Source organism: Balaenoptera acutorostrata, chromosome 2, assembly GCF_949987535.1.
Source record: "Balaenoptera acutorostrata chromosome 2, mBalAcu1.1, whole genome shotgun sequence".
Taxonomy (NCBI): Eukaryota; Metazoa; Chordata; class Mammalia; order Artiodactyla; family Balaenopteridae; genus Balaenoptera; species Balaenoptera acutorostrata.
The window spans coordinates 44,145,645-44,158,532 of record NC_080065.1 but is presented as its reverse complement, the minus strand read 5'-3'; positions in this window follow the sequence as shown (position 1 = coordinate 44,158,532).

The following is a 12,888-nucleotide window of genomic DNA, read 5'->3' as shown; positions in this document are numbered from 1 at the left end:
ATTGGAAGACCAGCACTACCTAATTTCGAGACTTATGATGAAGCACTGGTAACCAAGAAAATATGGTATTAGTGTAAAAATAGACCAATAAATCAATGGAACAGAATAAAAAGTCCACAAATGGACCCATGCATATATGGCCAACTAATTTTCAGAAAAGGTTTCAAAGTAGTCCAGTGGGGGAAAGAATGATCTTTTCAGCAAATGGTGGTAGAGCAATTGGATAGATGTGTACAGAGAAATAAACCTCTACCCTTACCTAACATCATATACAAAAATTAACTCAAAATGGATCAGAGACCTAAATATAAGAGCTAAAACTATAAAATTCGTGAAGGTGAACATGTAAGAAAATCTAATGAAACATTTCAGATGGTAAACTTCTTGAGGCTATAAGGACCCATACCACCATTCATCATTTATCTCTCTCTCCTCAGCACCTAACACAGTGCCTGGCTGTAGAAGATATCCAAGGACTGCAGGAACTAAGATTTAGATTTTTTTCTCTTGTACGTCACATCTCCAGTATATTCCCTCAGGGTTGGGCTTCACTCCTTTCATACTGTACTGGTGGAGAATGGGGAGCTCCATAGCCTCAACGCCAATGGGAAGTTCCCTGATGCCCCTCTCCTTGGGATTTTCTCAGAGCGCTTCTGAACTGAAAGAACGGGACTCTTAATCTTGACTCATAGTTTGGTATTGCCTCAGCTCCTAGTTGATCCTATTCTAGATTGGATCTGGTGATTGTGTTGCTCCCTGGCCACCCAGGTTGAGGCCCTGAGAGAACATAGAGAGTCAGAGTGCTGAGGTTTATCAGTGAGAGGGTGGCTTAGCCCAGGGTAGGAGTTATTCCAAAGGAATATATGGAAAGGCACTTAAATCACCATAAACAAGTAAAATATTTATTTTTAAAGTATGCACAGGAAGGATGTGATGCTATTTTTATAAGAAGGGCAGAATTTCTTCACTTCTGTTCTCTGAATTAGAGGTCTCCAATTTACTTTGCTCATAGCCTAGACAAGCCCTAGGAAGAAATACTGCAACTGAGAATTTTTTTGTCTTTCCTTTTTTAAAGTCTCACCATTGTGCTGTTTTCTTAGCACTAGTGACATCTTCACTTAAAACTTTAGCTGATCTAAAAAGAAGATGAAAAGAACCACGAAAACCCCCAAACAATGAACAAAATAGCAATAAGTACATACGTATCAATAATTATTTTAAATGTAAATAGACTAAATGCTATAATCAAAAGACATAGAGTGGGTGAATGGGTACAGAAATAAGATACACACACATGCTCATACTGCCTATAAGAGACTCATTTTATATCTAAAGACACATATAGACTGAAAGTGAAGGCATGGAAAAAGATATTCCATGCAAACAGAAACAAAAAGAAAGCTGGGGTAGCAATACTATATCAGAAAAAAATAGACTTTAAAACAAAGACTATAACAAGAAACAAAGAAGTACACTACATAATGATAAAAGGATCATGTAAACAAGAAGATATAAATAACAATTGTAAATATATATGCACCCAACATAGGAGCACCTAAATACATAAAGCAAATGTTAATAGACATCATGGGAGAAATTGACCGTAACAAAATAATAGTGGGGGACTTTAATACCCTACTTACATCAATGGACAGATCATCCAGACAGAAAAACAATGAGGAAACACTGGCCTTAAATGACACATTAGACCGGGTGGACTTAATAGATATATATATATATATATAAAACATTCCATCACAAACCAGCAGAATACACATCCTTTTCAAGTGCACATGGAATGTTCTCCAGAAGAGATCACATGCTAGGACACCAAATAACTCAGTAAATTTTAGAAGATTGAAATCATATCAGTCATCTTTTCTGACCACAATGCTCTGAGACTAGACATCAGCTAGAAGAAAAACACTGCAAAAACTCAATAACTTGGAGGCTAAACAATATGCTACTAAACAACCAATGGGTCACTGAAGAAATCAAAGAAGAAATAAAAAAAATACCTGGAGACAAATAAAGATGAAAGCACAGTGATCCAAAATCTATGGGATGCAGCAGAAGAAGTTTTAAGGGGGAAGTTTAAGGTGATACAAGCCTACCTCAGGAAACAACAAAAATCTCAAGTAAACAACCTAAAGGAACTAGAGAAAGAACAAACAGAGCCCAAAATAAGTAGAAGGAAAGAAATCACAAAGATCAGAGCAGAAATAAATGACATAGAGACTAAAAAAACAATAGAAAAGATCACTGAAAAGGAGCTGGTTCTTTGAAAAGATAAAGAAAATTGATGAACCTTTAGCCAGACTCATCAGGAAAAAAGAGAGAGCCCAAATCAGTAAAATCAGAAATGAAAAAGGAGAAGTTACAACTGACACCAGAGAAATATAAAGGGTCATAAGGTATTACTGGGAATAATTTTATGCCAATAAAAAGGACAACCTAGAAGAAATGGACAAATTTCTAGAAATGTATAATCTCCCAAGACTAAATCAAGAGGAAATATAAATTATGAGCAGACCAATTACCAGTAATTTAAAAAATTACCAACAGACAAAAGTACAGGGCTAGATGGCTTCACAGGTTAACTCTACCAAAAATTTAGAGAAGAGTTAACATCTATCCTTCTCAAATTATTCCAAAGTACTGCAGAGGAAGGAATGCTTCCAAACTCATTCTCTGAGGCCAGCATTAACTTGATAGCAAAAACAGACAAAGATAGCACAAAAAGGGAAAATTATAGGCCAGTATCACTGGTGGACATAGATGCAAAAATCCTCAACAAAATATTAGCAAACCATATCCAACAATACATTAAAAAGATCATACAACATGATCAAGTGGAATTTATCCCAGGAATGCAAGGATGGTTCAGTATCCACGAATCAATCAATGTGATACACCACGTTAACAAATTGAAGAATAAAAATCATGTGATCATCTCAATAGATGCAAAAAAAGAAGTGTTTGACACAATTCCACATCCATTTATGGTAAACACTCTCAACAAAGTGGGTATAGAGGGAACATACCTCCACATGATAAAGGCCATATCACAAGCCCACCGCTAACATCCTACTCAGTGGTGAAAAGTTGAAAGCATTTCCTCTAAGATCAGGAACAAGACAAGGATGCTTACTCTCACCATTTTTATTCAACATAGTAATGGAAGTCCTAGCCAGAGCCATCACACAAGAAAATGAAGTAAAAGGAATCCAACTGAAAAGGAAGAAGTAAAACTGTCACTGTTTGCAGATGACATGATACTATACATAGAGAATCCTAAAGATACCACCAAAAAACTACTAGAACTTATCAATGAAGTCAGTAAAGTTGTAGGTTATGAAATTAATATACAGGAATCTGTTGTGTTTCTATACACTAACAACAAAGTAACAGAAAGAGAAATTAAGAAAACCATCCCATTCATAATCACATCAAAAAGAATAAAACACCTGGGAATAAATCAAACTAAGGAGATAGAAGACCTGTACTTGGACAACTATAAGGTACTGATGAAAGAAATTGAAGATGACACAAATAGGTAGAAAGATATACCATGCTCATGGATTAGAAGAATTAATAATGTTGAAATGACTATGCTGCGAAAGGCAATCTATAGATTCAGTGCAATCCCTTTTAAAATACCAATGGCTTTTTTCACAGAACTAGAACAAATAATTCTAAAATTTGTATGGAAACACAAAAGACCCTGAATAGCCAAATCTTAAGAAAGAGCAAAACAGGAGGTATCATGCTCCCTTATTTGAAACTATACTACGAAGTTACAGTAATCAAAATAGTATGGTACTGGGACAAAAATAGACATATAGATCAGTGGAACCAAATAGAGAGCCCATAAGTGAACACACACTTATATGGGCAAATAACCTATTACAAAGGAGGTTAGGAATATATAATGGAGAAAAGATAGCCTCTTCAATGGTGTTGGGAAAACTGGACAGCTACATGCAAAAAATCAAACTGGATTACTTTCTCACAGTATATTAAAAAAAATTGTTTTAATTGACTTAAAGACTTAAATGTAAGACCTGAAACCATAACACATCTAAAAGAAAACACAGGCAGTAGGCTTTTTGACATCAGTCTTAGCAATATTTTTTTGAATGTGTCTCCTCAGGCAAGGAAACAAAAGCAAAAATAAACAAATGGAAAAAAAAAAAATAAACAAATGGGACTACACCAAACTAAAAAGCTTTTTCACAGTGAAGGAAAGTATCAACAAAATGAAAAGGAAGCCTATTGAATGGGAGAAGATATTTGCAAACAGTATATCTGGCAAGGGATTAATGTTCAAAATATACAAAGAACTCATACAACTCAATGTCAAACAAACAAATAACCTGATTAAAAAATAGGCAGAGACCCTTAATAGACATTTTTCCAAACAAGGCATACAGATTGACAACAGGCATATGAAAAGATTGGCTCAGTATCACTAATCATCAGGCAAATGCAAATAGAAATTACAATGAAATATCACCTCATACCTGTCAGAATGACTATTATCAAAAAGACAGCAAGGGCTTCCCTGGTGGTGCAGTGGTTGAGAATCTCCCTGCCAATGCAGGGGACATGGGTTCGAGCCCTGGTCTGGGAAGATCCCACATGCCACAGAGCAACTAGGCCTGTGAGCCACAACTATTGAGCCTGCGCGTCTGGAGCCTGTGCTCCACAACAAGAGAGGCCGTGATGGTGAGAGGCCCGCGCACCGAGATGAAGAGTGGCCCCTGCTCGCCGCAACTAGAGAAAGCCTTCGCACAGAAACGAAGACCCAACACAGCCAAAAATAAGTAAATTAAAAAAAAAAAAAAAAAAAAAAAGACAGCAAATAACAAGTGTTGCCGAGGATGTTGAGAAAAGGGAACCCTTGTGCACTGTTGGTGGGAATGTAAATTGGTACAGCCACTATGGAAAACAGTATGGAAATTCCTCAAAAAATTGAAAATAGAACTACCATATGATCCAGCAATTCCACTTCTGAGTATTTATCCAAAGAAAGAAAAAATGCTAATTTGAAAAGATATATGCCCCCCCCCCATGTTCATTGCAACATTTTTTACAATAGCCAAGATATGGAAGCAACCTAAGTGCCCATCAGTAGATGAATGGATAAAGAAGATGTGGTATATATATACAATGAAATATTGCTCATTCATAAAAAAGAATGAAATCTTGCTGTTTGTGACAACATGGATGGACATAGATGGTATTATGTTAAGTGAAATAAGTCAGACAGAGAAAGACAAAGACTATGATTTCACTTATATGTGGAATCTAAGAAAGAAAACAAATGAACAAACATAGCAAAACAGAAACAGAGTCACAGATACAGAGAACAAACAGGTGGTTGCTGGAGGGGAGGGAGGTAGGAGGAAGGAGAGAAATAGGTGAAGGGGGGTTAAGAGGTCCAAACTTTCAGTTACAGAATAAATGAGTCACAGGTGTGGAATGTATAGTGTGGAGAATATAGTCAATAATTATGTAATATCTTTGTATGGTGACAGATAACAATTAGACTTTTGATCATTTTGAAATATATATAAATATCAAAACACTATGTTGTGCACCATAAACTAACATACTATCGTAGGTCAGTTATACTTCAAAAACAAGTAAACACATGAATCAACTCATAGAAAAAGAGATGAGATTTGTGGCCATCAGAGGTGGGGGTGGGGGAGGGGAATTAGATGAAGGTAGTCAAAAGGTACAAACTTCCAGTTATAAGATAAATAAGTACGAGAGATGTAATATACAACGTGATAAAGATAACACTGCTGTACATTATAAATGAAAGTTATTAAGAGAGTAAACCCCAAGAGCTCTTATCACAAGGAAAAAATATTTTCTGTTTCTTTAATGTATTTATATGAGATGATGGATGTTCACTAAACCTATTGTGGTCATCATTTCATGATGTATATAAGCCAAATCATTATGTTGTACACTTTAAACTTATACATTGGTTATGTCAATCATATCTCTGGAAAAACAAAACAAAACTTTAGCTCATGTAGTCTATAGCAGAGTCCTTGGACTCTGGGGAGCTGTTGTCATTTAGTAACAAAAGTCCTACTCTCGGGCTTCCCTGGTGGCGCAGTGGTTGAGAATCTGCCTGCTAATGCAGGGGACACGGGTTCGAGCCCTGGTCTGGGAAGATCCCACGTGCCACGGAGCAGCTGGGCCCGTGAGCCACAACTACTGAGCCTGCGCATCTGCAGCCTGTGCCCCGCAACGGGAGGCGCCGCGATAGTGAAAGGCCCGCGCACCGCGATGATGAGCGGTCCCCGCACCACGATGAAGAGTGGCCCCCACTTGCCGCAACTAGAGAAAGCCCTCGCACGAACCGAAGACCCAACACAGCCAAAAAATAAATAAATAAATAAATAAATAAGAACCACTACCCTAAATAAAAAAATGGTCTCCAACCCTTATACTCAGATGTTCAGTCAAAGAAGTTAATGATTTAAAAAAAAAAAAAAAAAAAAAAAAGTCCTACTCTCAACAGGAATATGTTTGTGGTTTTGACTTGTTAGAAGTGAATGATTGGGGCTTCCCTGGTGGTGCAGTGGTTAAGAATACACCTGCCCATGCAGGGGACACGGGTTCAAGTCCTGGTCCAGGAAGGTCCCACACACCGCAGAGCAACTAAGCCCGTGCACCACAACTACTGAGCCTGCACTCTAGAGCCCACGAGCCACAACTACTGAGCCCATGTGCCACAGCTACTGAAGCCCGCACACCTAGAGCCCATGCTCCACAACAAGAGAAACCACTGCAATGAGAAGCCTGCGCACCACAATGAAGAGTAGCCCCTGCTTGCCACAACTAGAGAAAGCCCGCGCACAGCAATGAAGACCCAACACAGCCAAAAATAAATAAATAAAATAAATAAATTTATAAAAACAAAAAGAAGTGAATGATTGGAAGTTGAGGATGGTTGCTTGGTCAGAGAAGCCTAAAGAGCACGCCTGTACATCTATGAACTTCAGATTGATGCCCTCTTAGTAGAGTTCTAAACTTCACATCCTTTGCCTTGATAGTTTTTCATTCCCTTCTCTTGTGGTTCATTCATTGTTTTGTTTTATGTCAGCAGGTGCTTTACTTCCGGGGATACCTTTTTTTCCTTTATGGAATACCAAAAGAGTACTGCCAGATAAGTACTCTTTAATTCAGGTCAAGATTATTCTAAAACCAGAGGAGTTCATCCAGAAGAGGGTCTCCTGCAGGATCTAGAGTTCTTCTAAACACCCTTCTCCCATGCCTTGGCACTTCGATAATCCCACTCCATGTGTCCTAATGCTTATATATGACAATCATTTAAGCAAGAACATTGATAGTTATTAGGTTGTTATAAACCTTGGTAACTAAGTAATTTAGTCCCTTCTTTCTCTAAAATTACTGCATGTATCTGCTTGGACATTGTATAAAAACTTATTTTGGGAGTTAAATTAGCAAAAATTATCTTCAAGCTGGAGGGTTGTGTATATATATAATTTCTTTACAGAGACTGAGTTTGTAAAACTATTTTTGCCTCTGACTATTTTTGCCTTCCCTTACTACCTGCTACTCTAGATGATTTGAGAATAACTGGTCCTTGACTGAGGGACAGTCATTGAGTCAACAGCTGAAGAAATTTCTGGTTTGTACTATAGGAGTTTATGGTTTTCTAAAAATTTCAGAGTATCTATAAGAAGAGCTAGCTTTTTATTTCAGGCACAATAATGTCAATATATTTTGTAACATCTCATTTTACCGCTTTTCACCAAACCAGGTTTCCTGATAGTGTGGTTGACATTTATTTCCCCTCATCCTTTGTGTGACATATGTAAAGTAGGAAAATGAACAAAAAGTCAAGCAGAAGAAAGGCCTGGAACGTCTTTTCCAATGACCAAAAGTTGATGAACATTTCTTCTGTAGATTTCAAAGAACTAAGATTTGGACTGCTACCATGTTCTCTGCTACTGCTACAACACTGAGGTGTTCATGTATGCTGTTTTTAAAAAATCACTGCTTAGAAAGCAATGTGTGTTGATAGGCTCTAGTATGACCTAGGAGAATGCCACCTGAAGTTCGTGGTGGCTTTTGTGTGCCTGACTTGTCTTCAGTATTGGAGTTTCACCTTAGTGTGCTTGGACTGCCAAAACAAAATACCATAGACTGGGTGCCTTAAACAACAGACACTTACTTCTCAAAGTTACAGAGGCTGGAAGTCCAAGATCAATGTGCTGGCAGATTTGGATTTTAGTAAAGGCCCTTTTCCTGGATTGAGGATGGCTATCTTCTTGCTGTACCCTCACATGGTAGAGAGAGAAAGAGGGCTCTGGTTTCTTCCTTTTTTTTTAAAAGGGTACTAATCCCATCATGGGACTTCTATCCTCATGATCTCATATAAACTTAATTACCCCAAAGGCCCCACCTCCAAATACCATTACATTGGGGATTAGAACTTCAACATCTGGATTTTGGGGTGAAGCACACATTTAGTCCATAGCACACCTCTTGCCCTTAGTTGCATGTGGAGTCTTCCAGTGACTTCACTGGATATAAAGCATAAGAACTTGAATAAGAGTTCAGTTGTGCTCCGTATTATTGGTCCCCAAGAGTAGAGGGTCTTGTAAATTTCAATTCTTATGAATTTGCCCTCAAGGGAAAATTGTATAATTGTGATTAACATCTGGCATCCAGAGAGGCCCATGTTAAGCATTCCTCATATTTATCGGGGATACCCTGAATAGCACATTGGCAAGAATACTTTTTTTAAAAAAAACTATGTCAGGCTGGAAGGATTTTAACATCTACTTTTTGATATAAACAGGTTTTATCCAACACTTACCAACAACTTGACCTACATTTCGTGTGGTACAACAAAAAATTTCAGTGAAAGATAGAAGCCAAGAGTGCTGGATTTAAAGCTAGAAATATTCAAGAGAGGGGGGTGTTTATAGGTGCTTCTTTCTGTTTACCATCTTATAATGGATGTAGTACCAATGAAGATTCTAGGATTTTATTTCAGCCCACATTTAAAATGTTCTGAATAAACGCATGTGGTTTATTTTCACAGTGTTTACCAAGCACAGTTAAACAGCATTCGACGTCTAGGGTTAACCTCAAAATATTATGCATTTTACTGAAGTAGAGTGTAATCTGAGCAGGGCTGGACAGTAGGTGCATTTATTCTGTGCTTTTTTATTCAGTCAGTTCCATTAACTCTACTGAAACCTCACTCTTTAGTTCAGTGATAACTACTTGTAATAAATGATATTTATTGTCCCTCATCTTTCTATTTGGGTGGAGGACAGATATTGTCAGATACTTTGAAAACCTTTTAGGAAAATAAGGAAGAAGGAGATTTCTTTTCCTTCTAATAATGCAACAGTTTAAGGATGTAGGCTACGTTCCTTAAGCCAGTGATCAGGTATGCCGAGTTGGAGACAGGGTTGACTTTGTTGATCCGTGGTCTGTTGCTTACCTCAAGGCCTAGGGAGGTAAGCCCAGGGCTAAGGGCTAGGGGTAATATTTCCCCAACGTTTCCTCAGAGTAGGAAGCAATTGTATGTTGCCTGGTCCTGGCTCTAAGGCTGGAGGAGACACTGCTTTTTCATAGAGATGTGGAGCCTTCCTTCACAGGATTCAAATTCTATCATAATATTCTCTAGTCAAAATCACAGAAACCTTTTATCTAAGCCCTTTCTTGTTGATTGGGGACAGTTTCTTCCTCTATTCCTTTTAGCATTGACCTTCCTTTGAAATATATAAGGACTCTGTTTTGACTTTAGAACTAGGAAGAAGTGGAGACAGAGTAACAGAGGAACAAATTCCTAAATAACAGAGAAGAAACTTCCTTTTAAAAACCTGAATTTAAAACATCCTCTTGAGCTTTTGGATACGGTAACTCATTTTTGAGTTACCTAAACACATTTACTAGTCCCACTTGCTATGAACAAAGTCACTAGTAGGCATTTCTGGATAGATCCATTTCCTCCTCTTTTGCCATATCACCAGGCCACAAGAGTTCTTGTAGTCTTGTTACTTAAAAATTAACGCACAAAAACTAATTCTTATAAAATCTATTAGAAAAAAATTAGAGAACCCACAGCTGATTAAATATCTCTTTAGATTAATCTATAAGAATTTAGGTTCATGTAATTATGCATGTTAATTTATATAAGGATTAGTATTTATAGCAATATATATTGACTGACTCAAGTGCAAAACCAGTCTTACAGCAAACTAAACCTTTCTTGGAGATGTTTTCAGATGTACCTCTGAATCCTCTGCCTAGTAATTTTTACTTAAATGCATGTGTGATGGTTAATTTTATGTGTCAACTTGCCTGGGCTAAGGGATGCTCTGATAGCTGGTAAAACATTTTTCTGGTGTGTCTATGAGGGTGTTTCTGGAAGAGATTAACATTTCAATTGGTAGACTAAGTAAAGAAGATACTTCACAACAATGTGGGTGGGCATGATCCAATCCACTGACAGCCTGAATAGAACAAAAAAGACAGAGGAAGGGTGAATGTGCTGTCTGCTTAAGCTGGGATATCCATCTTCTCCTGCCCTTGGGCATTGGAACTTCTGGTTCTCAGGCCTTTGGACATGGACTGAATTACACCACTAGCTTTCCTCGTTCTTCAAATTGTACAGGCAGATTGTGGGACGTCTCAGCTTCCATTATTGTGTGAACCTATTCCTATAATAAATCTCTCTCTCTGTGTATATATATGCACACTAATATATGCTGTATTATCTCTCTATATATGTATCTCTCTCTATATAGACTAATATATACTGTATTAAGGTTCTCTAGAGAATATCGTATTGGTTCTGTTTTTTGGAGAACCCTAATACAGCATATAAGATATAAACAAAATTACTGAATCTTAAACCCTCATCTTAGTCACGTGCACTGGTTTATTCTCATTCCTCTTCTACTGAAAAGGTTAAATGTGGGACAGTGAAGTAAGACACAGTCTGATTGTGATTTTAGTAATTGTTTATATGTTTATTGGAAATATATCCAATTGACACAACCTAAAAGTTCAACACTAGCACATTGGTTAGATAAAGATTATCAATATAATATTGAACTATACAATGAACATTATTAAAAATGTGTTGCAAATAAATACTTACTGGAGATGGCATGTGAAGGGCTTTCTGTGGGCACTGGCAATCCCTACAGTCATGGAGACACGGTGGCCCTGAGGTATGAGCAACATAGCCTTTCAGTGAGGATTATTAACCTGAAGTTATAGTCCTCAGTCTCAGTTAATCTGTTTTCTTCACCAGAGTATCCTCACATTTCTTAGCCCAGGATGACCTGCTGGAGTAAACACAAAATCTGGATTAGATAGTTCTTGGGTTGAGTTGTAGAGTTTAAGCATGAACATTTCAGAGCAGTTAGGGCCAGATTCCCATCAAAAGCAACCCCTTGGGAATTTGGAGTACTCAAGTATTAGCCAAGTTAGGGTCTAGTTCAATATTCTTCTGAAATGACACACTGGAATTATTCAGTCAGAGGGAGCTATGGAATGTACCCCACCACGTGATCAGAAAGCCCTGGACTATAAACAATGGAGCTGTTAAGATGCCAAATGGAGATCAGTGACACTTTACATGCTATCATCTTTGTGGCCTCACAACAAACATTGTATTCATTAAAACTTTGCCCTTGGGGTACCTTGACCTAAGTCAATGATGGTTTAAAATACTAGACTAAATCATTTCTAATTCCTTTGGCTTTTATTAGAGTAAAGTTAATCATGATAGACTCATTGGTGTTAATGCCAATGTTATAAGTACTTTATCAGATTTCTCCACACAATTCATTATGAATTTTTCAGGAGATTCCCAGATGTCCCTGGGATGGAGTTAAGGTAAACATGAACTGGTTCCCCAAGGTTATGATTAGAGCAGTTTGAGCCAATCTGACAAAGCCTCATGTGCCTTTAAGTATAAAGCACCTGCCAAACCACATGTGCACCAGACCACTGGAATTCCTTGGCATTGTTTTCCTGAGAAGGAGGCTTGGGTAGTGGAACGCTCACCAAACCACTCAATATTTCTTTCTTTTTGTTTTAAAAATAGAAATTCTTACAAAATAAGCCTCATCTCTGGTTTCCAAACCATAAAATTCTGAATTGGGGGCTTTCAGGAATCCACTGTATTTCTGAATGAAATGTCGCTAAGTCCCATCATCATTTTCAACTCTTGCACTCTCTGCAGAGAACTCTGATGGTCTACTGGTACAACCATTTCACTTAGTGAAGTTACTGATATAGAATTAAGGAGAAAGATACAGCACCTTTTCTTTATTTGGGCTACAAGAATTAATTGGCATTTTCCAGGCTTTCTTTTTTTTTACTTGATAGAACAGTAGATATGACACGCAACTGCTCTGTTTCATTTCAGTGAGCAGACTCTGTGAGGAAGAACACACTTAATAACATTCCATGGAATGGAAAAATTAGTCTCCCCTTGATACAAGTATAGTTACAAAGACCTTATAACCTATCAAGCCTAAGACTTCGGAAAGATAATTTATTGAGTCTTGTTTACTAAAGATTCTGGAATTACTTCATATCAGTTAGGGTCGGTCAGTTGCTTTAACAAACAGACCCCAAAATGTATAATGGTTCAAATATAATACAAGTTTATTTCTTGCCCATATACAAGTGCTGGGCAAGTGAGTAGGTGGGCAGTATCCCTCCCTCACCCAGTCATTCAGGAATCTAGGTTGTTGGCAGCCTTGCCAGCTTCAGCATGTGGTTGCCCCAGGGTGCCTCCGTTAGGGGACAAGAGAGCAAGATACAGATTTTGCATCTCTTTCATTTTCCCTCTCAAGCCAT